Source organism: Lepidochelys kempii, chromosome 2 (genome assembly GCF_965140265.1).
Source record: "Lepidochelys kempii isolate rLepKem1 chromosome 2, rLepKem1.hap2, whole genome shotgun sequence".
NCBI lineage: Eukaryota > Metazoa > Chordata > Testudines > Cheloniidae > Lepidochelys > Lepidochelys kempii.
In genome coordinates this window covers 141330744-141347605 of record NC_133257.1, presented here as the reverse complement: position 1 = coordinate 141347605, position 16862 = coordinate 141330744, and the positions used below count along the sequence as shown (strand labels likewise).

Genomic DNA, 16862 nt, shown 5'->3' with positions numbered 1-16862 from the left:
GCAAGCTTTTCAACCCAACTCAAATGAATTTAAGTTATTTCAAAGAGTATTGCATAATCTAATTCAAAGGAGCAGAGCAAGATATTTTTAAATTTTGAAGAGGCTAAATTTAATCAAGCTATCTGGGCAAAGAAAAAACTGAATACTTGATTGGTTTGAAACTCAAATTCATCTTTGATCATTAGACTCTTCATTGTAGCTTTGGTCAGTGTCTGAGATACTCCAGTTCTGATAGTCATACAGATACCGACCTGATGTACCAAATGCTACCCTCGGATACCACATCAATTAAAAACCAGGTGTCACACATACATCCAAGAGCAGAATGTAGATCTAATTTGAATCCGTGTCCAGAATAGGGAAAGGAGTGTTAAAGTATACATAAGTTTCCCACTTAGCATACAAGATTTGAGGGGATGCAGGCTCCAAACTGACTACACACATATAAGCCACACATGAACATGATCAGTTATTAAATGTCTTCTGACTGTACCCTTTTTTTTAGCATTAAGACCCATAATGAATATAAAATATCTATAGTATTGCAAAGTAAAGGATGCAAATTTGGGGTGGTGTTCCCTTTGCAATCAATGTTTGCATAATGGATTGCAAATTAATTTGGAGATGTCTGGGAAACTGGTGGGGTTGTGGGGGAGGCAGCCAAGCAAATTGCTGACGCCTCCTTGTTGCGGATGTTCAGTGCAGGTACTCCATAGGGAAGGCAGCCAGTGAACAGATAAATGGCCTGGTAAAGGACTTAAAAGGAGGTCTGAATAAAGGAACAGAATGGAGGAGGGGGTTGGGGACTCTTCTGACTGGTACAGCAGGGAGCCAACACCCCCACACACACACACACACGTTCTCATAGCCCTCCTGAACCCTTTTACGAGGGTGGTGGATAGTAAGGTCCAAGCCATGGGTCGGCTGGGGGATCTGGATGGAAACAAAGGGGGGGCTGGTAGACGCCCCGGAGAATTGATTTGAATAAGCATGGATTAAACAAAGGGGGGGGCTGGTGGAAGCCCCAGAGAATTGATTTGAATAAGCATGGATTTGCATGCACTGTACACTTTATCTGTCGGGTAGTCCCAGACATCTATATAATAAAGTTGCGGCCTGATTAAAACCTATAACAAGTGTCTCCTGTCTTGCTTGCGGTGTACCCAGACAATGGGAGCCTCGAACACAGAGAAGTTTTGCATTGCAAATTTAAGGTTCTAACAGCAACATTAACCCACTTGTACTGCAAATACTGTATATTAACTCAGGTCCTCACCCCACAAAGCTTTACTCATGTGAGTAATCTATAGTCAAAAGGAGTTTGAGGTATTATCATTTGTAGCCTTAATATTTAACTAACAAACTCTTTAGTTATTTGGGTCTTTGTTGGGTTTTTATGGTTGGGGTTATAGTTAGCCAAAACAAAACAACAACAAAAACTAAAGACAAAATCACTGGTGTGGCAGTGCAGAATTTTACACAGTTTTTACAGCTCTATAATGTGTAAGCTATACTACTCTAGATACACAATAGAACTGACTTCTGTGCTAATATAACAGAAAATCTAACTGCCTATTTTTCATACGTGCCAAAATTAGTCAAAATTTTTGTTTGGCTGTTGGGATTTTTTTTTCCTCAAAGCATAAACTACAACTATTCATCAGTGAGGATTAGCAACAAATAAAGTTTGAACTTTTAAATTCAGTGATTTTTTATTTTTATGCTAAAAATTCTGGGGAGATATATTTGTGTCTGATTACCAAACAGACTGAACCTAACTCCTTCTTCTTCGTACAAGTCACAAAGTGCTTAGAAGGAACGTTTTTAAGAAAGTTCTGTGCAAGTGGGGGTTATAAGTCAAGTTGCAACCTGGACTATAGAATTCACTGTTGAAGATGCGGGCTTCCTGGGTGAATACAGCTACATAAACATTCACTTTTTTAATGTTAGGATCCAGATTTGATTTGTATTGATTTGCAACAAAAACATTTTCACTACCGAGGTCAGATATGTGAAAGCCTAACACTCTTTATCTCAGCTATGCTTTCCCTAGTCTAAAGCAGTAACTAGTGTTTTGGTTTTTAGAAAACAAAATGGTTTATTTTAATATTGCTTGAATGTGTTGCTAGAAACTTAATTTCAAACCTTTTGCTAGAAAGTTTAGCTGGACCAAATTCAGATCTTGTGTAACTCTAGTGACTGAAGTAGTGATGAACCTACTTACACAAGACCTGCATTTGGCCCACCATTATTTCTTCTTGTTTGCTGAATACCTTGAAAATATATATATATATATAACTATGGAGTGGGAGGAGATGTCAACCAGGTCTGCCAGGTAGTTGTTGGATTTAACATTAGACATTGGGGAGATTAATGCAAGAGGAGAAATAAGTTATGATGAAAAACAAAGAGTATTTCTGCTGATATCCTCTTTTCCCTGACAATGATGAAAAGTTAAGTCTGTCCTATATTGTATTTATTTTGCACAGAGAAAGAGCAAACTCTTCTAAGTGAAAGGAAAGCAGGAGAGTGATCTCACCATTCAAATTCTCCTTGAGAAAGAAAATAATTCACTCTATTCAAAATAAAGACTTTGGCCCCAATATGCTACTTAAGAGCCAGTGAAAACACCATTCCCATAATAAGAGGCTTATTAGAAAACACTTCACAAATGAAGTCTAACGGATGTTGCACATATAACAGAGAAGATTTTCAAAATGTTTACACATGTCTATTTGTCTAAGGATATTGTATACCACCTCTTACCAACATATCCATCCACTTATACAGGAGCAGTTATTCAGCAACAGGCTCCAACCCAGAAAGCATAATTTGGCACTCACAATTTACTGCAGTTGTGGATTAAAGCATTTAGACATCTCATTACTTGATAACAACAACTAATTAGAAAGTTAGACATCTAAATAACAGGTTTCAGAGTAGCAGCCGTGCTGGTCTGTATTCGTAAAAAGAAAAAGAGTACTAGTGGCACCTTAGAGACTAACAAATTTATTTGAGCATAAGCTTTCCTGAGCTACAGCTCACTTCATCGGATGCATTGGCTCACACTCAATTGAATGCCAGGTTGATGCTCTTGTAAAAAACAGACCTTTACCTACTAACCAAATCTTAAAATTGAAATGTATGTCAATTCATAATTTTATGTGCAGCAGTGATGTTTCTATAATATATTTTGTAACAAGGTCTGCCATTCACAGCTCTGGATTTAGTCCTGCTTGAAACCTGCCCTAAGCACAATTTTGACAAAAGTTCAAAACCTTTAAATAAAAATGTATCCATTTAGTGGCATATTATGACTAGATTACGGGTTCATTTAAAATACCCATCTGCTCTTTTCTTGCCATTGGAGACAAATTATTTTCAGTGAATTAAGTACACAAGACCGATTTTACTGACTTTTGAAAACAAAAACATAATTATCCCCAATTTGTACATAGGCTTCAAAGGCACTTCAATTTCACACGTATGGCTCGTCTGTGTCCTGGAAACAACAGAACACAGAAGAAGAGGGAAACCCTGAGGCTAGGTGGTAGAATTGTGGCAAATGTGACACCATTCCATGTGACTTCCCAAGTCTGCTACTCAGAGCAATGTAGGTTCATGTGCCTCACTGAGTTAATACACGTAGGCTGCCAGGGGGTGATCTCTGCTTATAACATGGCTGCCAATTGCAGGGGACTCTGATGGAGAAGGTTGCTTGTCCATCATCTCAGCAGAAAAAAGGAATATTAAAATCACAGCTGAGTAAAGAGGGGTAGAAGGTCTCAAAAAGGCTAAAAGAATGTGAATTCATGGGATCCAGTCTCAAACAGTGTGGCTGGATCAGGCACAGGTAAGAAAGGATAAAACAAAAGGTCAGTCACACTGACAACTGGCCTTAAATTACATCAGGGCTTTTGGAGTGGAGCTAAGAATGTGAAGAAAGCAGAAGATTTAAAAAGCATCAGTTTTAGGATCTTTCTGTAGCTGACTGAGGACAGCCGAAGGTGAATCAGCTATGGGATCATTATGAAAAAGAGTTACTCCTCATCAGCCCAACAAATTACATCTGTGGATAAAGACAGTTATTTCTCTCAATTCCAGAACCAAAATAGAAACTACATATCTAGAGAGCGGCAAGGCATCCCTAAAGGAGGGGAAGGTATTATGATTGGAATGCAAATTGGTAATAGGATTTGAAGAAAATGATTCAGTAAAAGTGACAATCTTGTTTACTTAAATGCTGTGTGACAGACAACATCACCCTTGAAGTAAAATTACACAATTTGGTAAATTACTTCTCTATTTACCATTATACATGCACTATATATGTAATACATATTGAATGGATTTAGAGTTTTTTGGAGGAGATTACTGACCTGAAAGTCACAGACTGGAAATCTGACTGCACTGGACAGTAATACCAGGGTTTTAGAACACTAGCTACTTATACAGAGCCATCTCCATAGTGTCTTTGGGTATGACTACACTGGAATGTATGCCCAGGGTTTAAAGTGAGACCTAATTCCTCTTCCATCTTCACACAAATCATACTAACTCAGGGCTCAGACCCAGGATGTCGGAACCCAGGGTTCAAACCCTACTGCTTTTCAATGTAGATATAGCCCCACTGGGACATGTGCTCTGGGAGGCTGCCAAAAGTAACCCACAATCCTACAGGCCTACTTACTTTGCCCTCTGGACAGACAAGTTTTTGCACACCACACCACAAACAAAGGGCTAAAGCGGTCGCATTTTGGGAGGGTGCTAGGAAGCTTGGGACATGGGTGGTTGGGCTTGCACCCACATAATGCACTGCAGATGCTGGAGCCCCGTGTTGGGACCCAAGGTTCAACAATTCATAACCTGGGGTTACAAATCCATGTAGAAAATCAAACCCAGCATCTGCTAACTCAAGTTCTGCTAACCCTGGTCCTGCATTGCAGTGTAGACATACCCTGGGAGAACATCGACTCAGCAATTAAATACTGGCCTGGGTCAGCTGATTCAGGCTCACGGGGCTTGGACTGCAGGGCTGTGAAACTGCTGTGTAGACATTTGGACAGGGGCTGGATCCTGAGCTCCGGGTCCCCATGAGGGAGGAGGGTCCCATAGGCTGGGGTCCAGCCGAGTACAAACATCTACAGAGCAATTTTTAGCCTGGCAGCCTGAGCCCTGAAAGCCTGAGTCAGCAGACCCGGGCCAGCTGTGGCCATGCGGTGGGGCTTTTCTTCCAGTGTAGACATACCATTAGAATCTCCCAAGTATTTAAAAATGGAAACAAAGAGTAACAATCTCTCTCCCCCTTCCCGGACTGTAGGGGAAATAGCTTGATTAGTTTACAAGGGTTTTGTTTTGTTTTGTTAGTGCTTGAAAAGGTGGATGTATTATGTGTCTCTGAAGAAGCTATTGGGGACAATTAACTCCTTTTCTTGGACTTACTTTTGAAAGCTGGCTACATTTCTTGAAGCAGTTATACTGCTGTCTACAGATGAATACAGACTCTAAAATTCAGGTAAGACGTTTAAAAAAACAGGTTGTAAAAACTGACATTGTTTCTTTTATGTTGATATATGGATATTTTTAGGTACAGTACATCCACTGGATATTGAAAAAGGTACTCATCTGATTAGATTTTACTGGTGCAAATGGATACTTACAGCAGTTCCTTCAAAATAAATATTATGTGATGGATATACCTGAAGATTCAGAGGAAAGCTGAAGGTATTTGATTACTGGGCTGAAACAGGTACTGTAAATTATGACATGCAGTCTTATGCATGGTTATGTGCCTTCCATTCTTGCTCAAATACTATTTCAATGAGATTTAAGGTTGCTCAGCACTTTGAAGGAAATCTTAACTGCCCCACAGGAGTAGGTCACTGGGAAAGGGGCGGATGAAAAATAATATGGATGACAGTATTTCAAGCAATGGGAGATAAAATCAAATTATTATCTAACCTTCAACCATTAAGAAAGCTGCTGAGCAGGAAGAAAGAAGACAGTGGAGAAAATATGGTATGTAAAAGCTTGATCCTGCACAAATGGCCCTAATCTAGCAAAGCATGTAAGCATGTATTTAACCATAAGCATATTAGTAGTCCCAATGCTATGTTAAAGGATTGCCTCTAAAGTAAATTAAGCAGCCGCAGAAGATGTAGTCATTTTTTAATAATTAGAAATAGGAAAACAGTATTTCCCATTATTAACAATTTAAAGAGCCAATGAAGACAGATTAGTTAAAGCTAACATCTTCCAAATCTTATATTTAATTTAATTTTTTTTATCATTTAGACATGCAAGCATGTATCACTGATTCAGTGAGTATAATAAAAAAATGCCTTGAACCTTATCCCACAAAACACTTAATAAAAAATATCCACAGGCGCTATTACATTGAAATTATTTGCTCCAACTTGTAGCTTTCATAGGCACAATATCCAGCAATGTGCTAGAGTTTTGCATAGCTTTATTATTTCATTTTGCTTTTCATTTTGCAAATTTCACAGGAAAAGAACATTTAGTAATAATTCACAAACAAAACCAAAATGCTCTAGGTATTTCTCAACCAAAAACATGTGGTATTATGTATAGTTTTAGGATTGTAATGAAGAGAAAAATTGTAAGAATACAGTCAGCGGGTATTTTAAACTTTATTTTAGAAAATGGGCTGTGAGTAGGTTAAATAAAGTCAGTGGGAAGTACTTGAGGACACCCCCCTCACTCACTCTCCAAGTCACATTTTCAAAAGGGTCTAGGGCTATAAATAGATGTTATTTTGAAATGAGTAGTGTATATCACAATAAAATTTCACATCTGTGTTTACACACTCCAGTAACTGAGCTAATGTCAAGGGCACTTTTGCAGAAAATTATTAAATTGATGAACTCCTTGAAAATCCTAAATACTAAATGCTCATCCCTTAACCACAATTCTGTGTTAAATGTGACTTCTTATCTGTGAGAATTCTGTGCTAAATATAACCTTCTTAATTTTTTATCTTGCATTACATTATATTAAAAAGTCCATTAAGAAAGTGACACAACAGATAAAGCAGAAAGATACTATTAAATCTTTCCATAATTTTGATTGCAGAAATACCCACCATGAGAAGTGTTGTTTTTAATATTTTTTTCTTAATATTAATATTGTTTTTACTAATTGCAAGATTTGCAGCATTATATATAATGCTAATATAGGAATGACATTTTCAGGAACTCTCTATACAAAAGAAAGGAATCATATTCATTTTGGAGATAATTAGCAAAAACAAATGGAAAAATTTGAACTTTGCTTCTAAATAGATTTTAAATAGTCATCCGTTGTTTTGTTTTTTATTTGTTTTGTTTTGGTCAGAAATCTAGTTATGAAGCATAACTTTGCACAGGAGGAGTTACAAAGATATCCAGAGTCCCAAAATTTACCATTGGTATAATATCAGCTGACTTCTAAATTTTTTCAAGTATTTCATTAAAATTCATGCTAATTATATGAGAATAACAACCTCTCCAGTGTTCCCAATTTTTTCAGTCCCCTCTCTTTGACAGTGGCTGGATTGCTCTCTATGAATACAGTACAGGAATCAGTTCTTAGTGAGACTTCCAGATTCTGGATAGTGACTGAGATACAGTCTTTCAACATATTATGAGAAATGAAGATGTATCTTTCATTGACAGGTTTGGAAAGTCTGAAAAATAGCTACAATTTATCCGAACTAGAAAACCATGGTGAACTAAAAAGAAAAGAAAAACAAAGGTCTCAGTCTTGCAATCATATAGACACATGCTTAATTTTAAGCATGCAAATAGTCCCATTGAAGTTAATGGGACCACTCACAAGTCTGAAGGTACAAAAATAATATAGAAGCCAAAAACAAACCAACAAAGCTCAACAGCAACATTTACGGATTAAAGGGCAGCTTTTCAAAGGCATAAATGACAGTTAGGTCCCCAACTCCTGTTGGCCTTCAGTGGGAGTTGAACACTTAACAGCTATTGTAGCTTTGAAAATCTGCCCAGAAAATCTTCAATGATTAGTTATTTTGGAGGCAGTACTCAATTTAAAAGAACTCAGAATTTTCAACTTAAATAAATGAATAAATAAATAAATCCAACAATCCTGGTTACATAAGAAGGCCCCTCTCCTCCATCTTTAATTTTTAATTAGCATTATCAGCTATACAAGAATTTTATCTCAGCCGTAAAACACTTGACTTTTAGAATAAAATCAAATGCTGTTCTTCACCAGTTAATGGTAACTGAAATTACATGTAACGTTAGGGACTTTCATGGGCTTAAATTATTGATATACAATTTATTTCCTTTGATAAAACTTAGTATTTAAAATCAGTGTTAGGACAATAGAGAGGTGACCAAAATAGTGCTTCTTTGAAGGTTATTATTATTCCACTACAAGATTGGTTGAGAAGTTTTGTAGGAAAGGGGTACATGTCTTTGTAGCCAAAGACAGCAAAGGAGGAGGAATTTTTTTTAAAAAAAGTTTTAAACAGAAATATAACTGATTCTAATCAATATCTAAAACCTTCTTTAAATAACAGTAATATAAAACTTTAGAAAATATAAACAAAACACGGAATCTCAGGGTGAAATGTCCTTATCTTCAGGAGGAAATATGGAATGTTTTATTATAGTCCAAAGCAGCCAAAGGCATTTCTGCTCATCATAGTAATTATTTATAACTAAAGCCATATTTTTCGATTATTTGAGTAGACATACCTCTAACATTCCAAAGACAGATACAGGTCATATTAGATGGGGAATCTTCTTGGATTTTGATGATACACAACAATTTTTATTAGTGCAAATCTGAAAACTAAAGTTCACTTGCATGGACCAAATTAATTTATTACAGAACTCAATCGATCTATATTTCTAAGCACATTCCCTCCACGTTTGTTTTTTTCCTACTTTTTTTTTCATTTTTGCTCTAGTCTCCCTAATTAGTACAGTAAGATTGTCTCACTTGTTTAAAGCCTAAAAGCGTATGTGATACATCTGTAGTTTTCTTTTTGTTCCTCATTCAGGACCTGGTTTATCAGTTATACCAATTTAATACCTTTTTGATTCTGTTTGAATTACTTTTTCAGTACAACTTTATGGAAAACCTAGGTATATATTTCTATAATAACGATTTATGACATCTGGTACATGCACTAAATCCACTGATTTGATAACTTTCTCAAAAAGCAATTAAGTTTGTCTTTAAATCAAATTTAAACTAAAACATGAATTACCAACTAATTTCCCCCTTCTACATCTTTAGTGGTAAAATTCATAGTTTTCCCTACCCTTTTATATTTTCAGTAGACAAAAGCTATGCCTTAGCCATTTGCATTTTAATATTGTCCTAAAATAGACTGCTCAGTGCAGTAAGAAATTATTTGCCATTTTATTTTTTATAGTTACATCACTCTACAATCATCCACTTGCTAAAATCACTTCTCAGCCAGACCAGATACATAGGGTTTGATATACAAGTGCCACTGTCATGTAGGGCTACTGTTTGAAAGGCATGTTTACTAATTCAGCTAGTTTGTTGCTCATGAAGCCGTATCTGAGATTCCACTCAGGATGGCTTTTGTTCTTTGAAGAGAAATGAAAAACAGTATAAAAACTTTTGCCTGAGGTGGGGGGAAGGAATCAACAATCAGAAACATCTGTTGAAACAAAAAGCATGTGTTGGTTGAGTCCAGCAGTAGTTGATCAGTTCTACCCCCTCCAATAGGAGTCAGTGGGGATTCCTGTGTTATCTTTGTTAACGCTGGTTAGTACCATTTTTGTGCTAACCATGCAGCAAACAGAGCAAATTCTAAAATATAATTATGAGAGTGTTCATAATTAACTCATAACTCAAAGAGAGTCAAAGTGGAGCTGCAAATCATTTATGCATTGTCACCCCTAATGAGTGAAAAAACATTGTTTATTTCACCATCCACAGCCTGTATGCTAATTTTATACCATATTCTCTTCTCTGTATTCATTTTTATTAGGGGATTTTGAATTTCCAATTATTTCAGACTTCTTATTAAAAAGGTTTTTATGCTTCACTTTACCAGCAGCTACTGGCTAGAGTTGTGGCACGTGACTAGAGTGAGGAGACCGCTAATGAAGTATGTTCCATCCAGATTATACAGAACTCTCTTGTGAAGGGAACTACAATATAACAGTGCATTGCAATTCAGAGTCTCCTTGACTCCCTGAGGGATATCAAAGACTCATCCCTCATTGCAGGCCCTGCAGGCAATTATGTTTTTTCACTACTGCCTTTCACTCTATATACACATGCATATTATAGACCTGATTCATTGGTACGCTTCAAGTCCCTTTATGCTGGCTCCATTAGTAAAGTCAGTTGCGCTAGCCACCGGAATACCTCTGGCATAGGGGGATGAGAGGCAAAGAGTTGGTGTAATGGCTCTATGCCACTCATCCCCCAGAGCTTCTGACATGGGGGCCTGGTTGGAGAGTTGCTTATATGACAGACTGAGAATATTCTGCTATATCTTGAATGAACTTTACTGAATCAGGTTGAACCCTCTTGAATTAGATTTAATATTGTTGCGGTTCATTGTCTTAAAAATGCAGCTGTGTATGTGTTATTCTCTTACTGCATGTATATAACTTCTTGTAGGAGAGTGACTAATGTACTAAGGGCTTTTCGGAACACTATGTTTGAAGTGGGTTTCCTAAGAAGTACCTGGGGGTAAGGGGAATGTAAATAACCCACTTCGAATCCACCCCTTTGAAGTTATGCCCTGGGGAAGAAAACCCATTGTCTACTAATTACCCACACCTGGAAACTCTAGATCAAGCGATGCACTAGACATGCTATGGGTCTGCTTGCTCTGAGCTGAAGCCTGATGAACTTGTGACCACAAAAAAACCCTCTTTGGGTGAGGTGCTGAAGGATGGCTCCTGCTACAGCTCAGGTCAGAATTGGGGTGATGTCTGGTAAACTTATTAGCATGAGTGTAGATTCCTTTATTGTTTTTAAAGTTTTCTCTATAATGCCATTAACTTAAGAATGAAATAGGCTTGTGTGCGGTATCAATAACCATTGGCAGTCACACTGTTAACCATCTCCGAAGAGAACCAAAGCAGGTGTGCTTGGGCAGCTTGTCTCTGCTGCAGATAACAAAGTGAAGGCAGGGAACTGTGGAGCCTGGAAATATCCCAGTCAGAAGGGAGTAAAAGGTGGATCTATACTCAAAAAGGCAATAGGTGGAGGCTCGAGAGAAAATGCTTTTGCTGGACCACTGAGGGGAAATACAGGTGAAGTTGCCCTAAACTGTGACAGCTTGCTTCAACTATTTCTGGCTGCCTGCATAGATCCTTGGCAACACAGGTGGACAACAGTATGGTAGGGAAGCCTTGAGGATGCTCTAATTTACACTGAGGTTTAAACTGGCTCCCAGCTACCTAAAATAGAGGAGATGTAAAGCTGGAGGAAAGCCACATTTGCCCACACAACCCTGGCTCCTGTGTCAATTAGAGGTGGGAATGGAGAGGGATTCAGAGGAAACAGAATTTTGGTTCTAAAGAGATTAAATCTGAGACAACAGCTAGACATGCAAGAGGAGAAGCAAGGAGATGGGCAACTATAGACTAGATTATGGACAAATGGGAAGAAGTCTTAGGTAGAAAGGCAGATTCAGAAATCATCAGGGAAGAGGTGGCTGCTGAAGCAATGGGAACAAATAAGGCTACTGAGGGAGCATAGACAGAAAAGAGAGAGTGTCAAGAACAGAATCCTGTTGCTTTGCCAATGGACAGGGAAAGGAAGGAGAAGGAGAAGTTGTTAAATGAAATGCTGGAGGAATTAGCAATAAGGCAAAAGAACAACCAGGAGAGCACAAAGTGGAAAAAGCCACATGAAGCTGAAAAGAAGAGAAATGGTTAACATTGTCTAGAGACAGCAGCCAGATCAAGAAGGTTACAAATAGAGAAATGTCTCCTTGATTTGGCTAGTTGGTCATTAGTGATCTCAGTGAAGATAGTTTTGGGGGAGTGAAACTGGACTGGAGGGAATCAGGGATCTAGTGAGAAAACTAAGGTAGGAAACTAAGACAGTGAGAGTAAAGATATCTGCAGAGTTCTGGCAAGAAAGGGGAGATAGGAGATAGTATGAGAGGTAAGTTGTTATCAAGGTTAAAAAAAACTCAACGTAGCAAAAACACGGGCATTCTTAGGGGAAGAGGGAAATGATCTAGAGTGGAGAGATTGGTTAAAGATAAGGGAAAAGAGACAGAATATGCAGAAGGAGCCAAAGACACAGGAGGGAGGAAGGTCTGGTTCTGAATGGAGGGAAATATTCTCTTGGACCGATCATAGAATTGTGAGAGGTGGCTGCACCTCTACATCCAGAGCTCTCATCTTTAGAGTTAGACAAGGCTCAACATCTAAGCAAAATCATTGGAAGAGATTTTGGGACAATACAGACTCAGCAGCAATTCTCAGACAACACTGAGATCATCTCCTTTATGTCCAGTACTGACAGCACCATCACCCAGCTCTCCCAGTGCCTGGAGGAACGGAAGTTGGCTGAAACTAAATTTCTGTTAGACAGAAGCGACAGTGGTAGGGAAAGGGAAACATTTTAGAGGAAGAGCCAACACCAGAACTTCTTCTACCCAAGGCACCTGTTCTGACTTAAGAAAGTGTGCAGCTTGTGTGTCCTTCTGGACTCCACACTAGTATTCAGAGAGTTTCAGCTGCTGAAAATACCTCTAGACTGGAGGATACACTCTTTGCAGTGCTCACAGATGAGGATCCAACAAATGTGATCCACACTTTTGTCACCTCCAGGCTTGTCTACCACAGCACACGATACCTGGAAATGAAAGTAATCCCTTAAGAAGCTCCACTTGGTTTAGGATGGTGCAATCTGCCTACTCAACAACAGAAAGAATCATGAAAATATCACCCCAGTCTCCAGGATCAAATTCAGGGTTCAAGATCCTCAATGTGCTGAGGCTGAGCTACCTCATTCCAGCATCAAGATCTATAATAACAAATGTACTCACCACATATAATGAAACCATAGCATTAGGATGAAGCTTGTGAAAAGAGGGCACAGAGATTTCCCAACTGCCAAACTATAGTAAATAAGGTTGCCAATTCTCTACTCACACAAATCCAAACACCCTTGCCCTGCCTATTCTCTGAGGCCCTGTCACTTCTCTGGAGCCCCGCCCCTTCTCTGAGGTACTGGCCCCTTTTCACTCCAATCCCCCCTCCCTCTGTTGCTTACTCTCCCCAGCCTCACTCACTCGCTCATTTTCACCGGGCTGGCTCAGAGGGTTAGGGTGCAGAAGGGGATGCAGGATCTGGGGTGGGGCCAGGGATGATGTGTTTGGGATGCAGGAGGGGGCTCTAGGCTGGGGGGTGGAGCTGAGGGGTTTGGAGTATGGGAAGGGGCTCCAGGCTGAGGCAGTGGGTTGGGGTATGGGAGGGGTGTGGGCTCTGGGCTGGGGGTGCAGGTTCTGGGGTGGAGCCAGAAATGAGGGGTCCAGGGTGTGGGAGGGGGCTCCAGACTGGGGTAGGGGGTTGGGGTGCGGGTGTGTGTGAGGGCTCCGCCTGGGGGTGCAGGCTCTGGGGTGGGGCTGTGGATCAGAGGTTTGGGGTGCAGGAGGATGCTCCAGGCTAGGACTGAGGGGTTTGGAGGGTGGGAGGGGGATCAGGACTGGGGCCGAAGGCTGGGGCATGGGAGGGGATGCAGGGTCCAGGCAGCGCTTACCTTAGGCAGCTCCCGGAAGCAGTGGCATGTCCTCTTTCTGGCACCTATGCGGAGACTCAACCTGGCGGCTCTGCGCACTGCACCATCTGCAGGCGCTGCCACTGCAGCTCCCATTGGCTGCAGTTCTCACCCAATGGGAGCTGTGGAGGGTGCTTGGGGTGGGGGCAGCACGCAGAGCCCCCTGGCTGCCCTATACCTAGAAGCTGGAGGGAGAACATGCCGCTACTTCTGGGAGCCGTACAGAGCCATGGCAGGCAGGGAGCCTTCCTTAGCCCTGCTGTGCTGCTGACTGGACTTTTAACAGCCCGGTCAGCAGTGCTGACCAGAGCCACCAGGGTCCATTTTGACCGGGCATTCTGGTAAAAAAACAGACACCTGACAATCTTGATAGTAGTGGAAGTCCCTTCTGCAAGAGCTGAGAAGGATCTAAACATCTTTTTGACCTAGCTTTTTCAAACACTTAAAAATAAAATAAAATAAAATAAAAGCCCATCCCTCTAACACTGTACTCGTGGAAGGCTGAAAGAACTAAAGTAAACTTCTTTACTTTATGGGATAAGTGTGGTATAGAAAGACAGATAAACAGAGTGAAAGGCAATTGGAAGTCACAAAAGAGGACTTCCTACAGGGCATTTAACTTTTCTTAAAGTGAGATTTGGAGCCTGTTTAGAGGTGCTTTTCATACTGTGACAGGGTCAGGCCAGATGGCTATAGGAGAGTAATAGAAGGTAGATATATTAGCCCCAGGCTAAGTAGGTCCCTTTCTCCTGGGTTCCAGGAACAATCCGGAACAATCAGGAACCTTCTGGAGACAATTAAGACAGGCTGATAAGAACACCTACAGCCAATCAAGAAGCTGCTAGAATCAATTAAGGCAGGCTAATCAGGGCACCTGGGTTTTAAAAAGGAGCTCACTTCAGTTTGTGGTGTGCGTGTGAGGAGCTGGGAGCAAGAGGCACTAGGAGCTGAGTGAGAACGTGGACTGTTGGAGGACTGAGGAGTACAAACATTATCAGACACCAGGAGGAAGGTCCTATGGTGCGGATAAAGAAGGTGTTGGGAGGAGGCCATGGGGAAGTAGCCCAGGGAGTTGTAGGTGTCGCACAGCTGTTCCAGGAGACACTCTGGCCAGCTGCATTCCACAGGGCCCTGGGCTGGAACCCGGAGTAGAGGGCGGGCCCGGGTTCCCCCCAAATCCTCCCAACTCCTGGTCAGGCACAGGAGGAGTTGGCCTGGACTGTGGGTTCACGAAAATGGCCAAACTGAGGGCTGCCGTGAAGCTCCAAGGTGAGCAAATCTGCCAATAAGCGCAAGACCCACCAAGGTAGAGCACGAACTTTGTTACAATACCGAAGGTGTGTTTTCCTTTAACCATTTTTCCTATACTTTTCTATGTTCTTTATTTTACCAATAAATTGCTTTTAAATAAGCAAAATGGAGGTGCAGACAGTTACATTTGGAATAACCACTCTTGTGAGGAAAGAAATAAGCTGATCTGTGACTGTAGGGAGGCTGAATCAGGAGTAGGGTAATGGCGAAAGTAACTGGACAAGGGAAAATCGTGTTATTGTTCCCCTGCAGTGGCAATGGACTGACCAAGAGCTAGTATGGGAATAAGCAGGGCCGGATTTCCACTTAGGCACAGTAGGCACGTGCCTGGGGTACCAGAGTTCTAGGGGCACCTAAAAATTCAAAGTTTGCCGCTCCTGGGTCCTGGCAGGGAGGGGGCAGGCTGCGGGGGAGATGACCCCACACAGCCCTGCTGGAATGCTACTGCCTGCAGGGAAGGCGAAGCAGCCCCCTGTGGCGGGGGAAGAGCTCTGCAGTCCAACGCAGGGGGCTCTGCAGGGCAAGTGAGTCTTGAGGGAGCCAGACCTGGGCAGACCCTGTTCCTGCTCCAACCTGGCTGGTAGAGCCACTCCTGAGGGGCCAGAGTGATCCCCGACCAGCCCTGGGTGTGCTGCCAGTGCACTCAGCCAGGCAGACATAGTCACCTCCCAGCGGGGCCGGAGAGTGTGGTCAGGGGGCAGGGCGCGAGAGAGTGGGTCTCTGGGAGGTTTGTGTGGGGGCTCTGGGCAGTGAGGGGGTGGGGAAGGTCTCTTTGTGTTGGGGTGGAGGTCTGTATGGGGCACTGGGCAGTTGTGTGTGGTGTTTCTGTCTGGCAGCGCGCCACACAGAAAGTTAAAAGTGGTGGGGTACCCTGGCCAACCGTGGCGGTTTGGCACTCTGAGCCGCCGCGGACGGTGGGGATACCCTGCAGATCCGGCTGCCACGGGCGGCGGGGATCTGAGCCACCGTGAGTGGTGTGGGACTGCAAGCTCCTGGCCGGTGCAGGCGGCAGGTGGCCCCCGGAGCTCCAGGCGCCATGCGTGATGGGGAGCCCTGCAGCTCCCAGACACCTTGGGCAGCGGGGCCCACTGCAGCTCCCAGCTGCTGCGGGTGGCGGGGCTCCCGGAGCTCCAAGCCGTGGGCAGCAGGGGACCCTACCTGCTACCTATTTGATTGCTTTAATTACATGTATTTTTGTTATTGTATTGAATAAATATTTAAATTATCATTTATATTTGGTTTTGTTTCATTTTTCACAGATAACATGAATGTCAGCTGTAGGCAGGGGGACGCTTGGGGCACGCAAAGTGTAAATCTGGCCCTGGGCATAAGAAGAGTAGAATGGCAGACAGGAGCTGGGTCTTGCTACAACTGTGCAAATCCTATCATGCTTTGTGAGCTGAGAATAAAATTTTATTTCTTATAGAAATCATCTGCAAATTAAGGAACTTTAAAAAGGAATGAGATAAAAGTTTGAATTGAGAAAAATATACTGAAAAGACAATTCCTCTCATTCAATAGCTTGCATATTACCAGGGATTATAACAACTAGTTAAATCTTCTGTGAGACTGATAATCTTCATAGATGAATGCAAATCACAGTGAAAAATTAAACTGGGTGAGACTCTCAAGAACATTAACATATGCAGCATCTGAATTTGAAGAATATGTGCATAAGATTATTACAGGCAAAATCATAATACAATGACTCCAATAGGATTTAAATAAAATACTGGTCATCTTTTCACAATAATCATTTTAAGGAAAGAAAATTATCC

The 16862-nt window shown here is 41.4% G+C and overlaps 1 protein-coding gene across 6 annotated transcripts in view; it reads right to left on the bottom strand.

Moving 5' to 3' along the window:
- CTNND2 (catenin delta 2) overlaps positions 1 to 16862 on the bottom strand; it is a 1187410-nt gene that overhangs the window by 218775 nt on the left and 951773 nt on the right. The window lies entirely within an intron of this gene.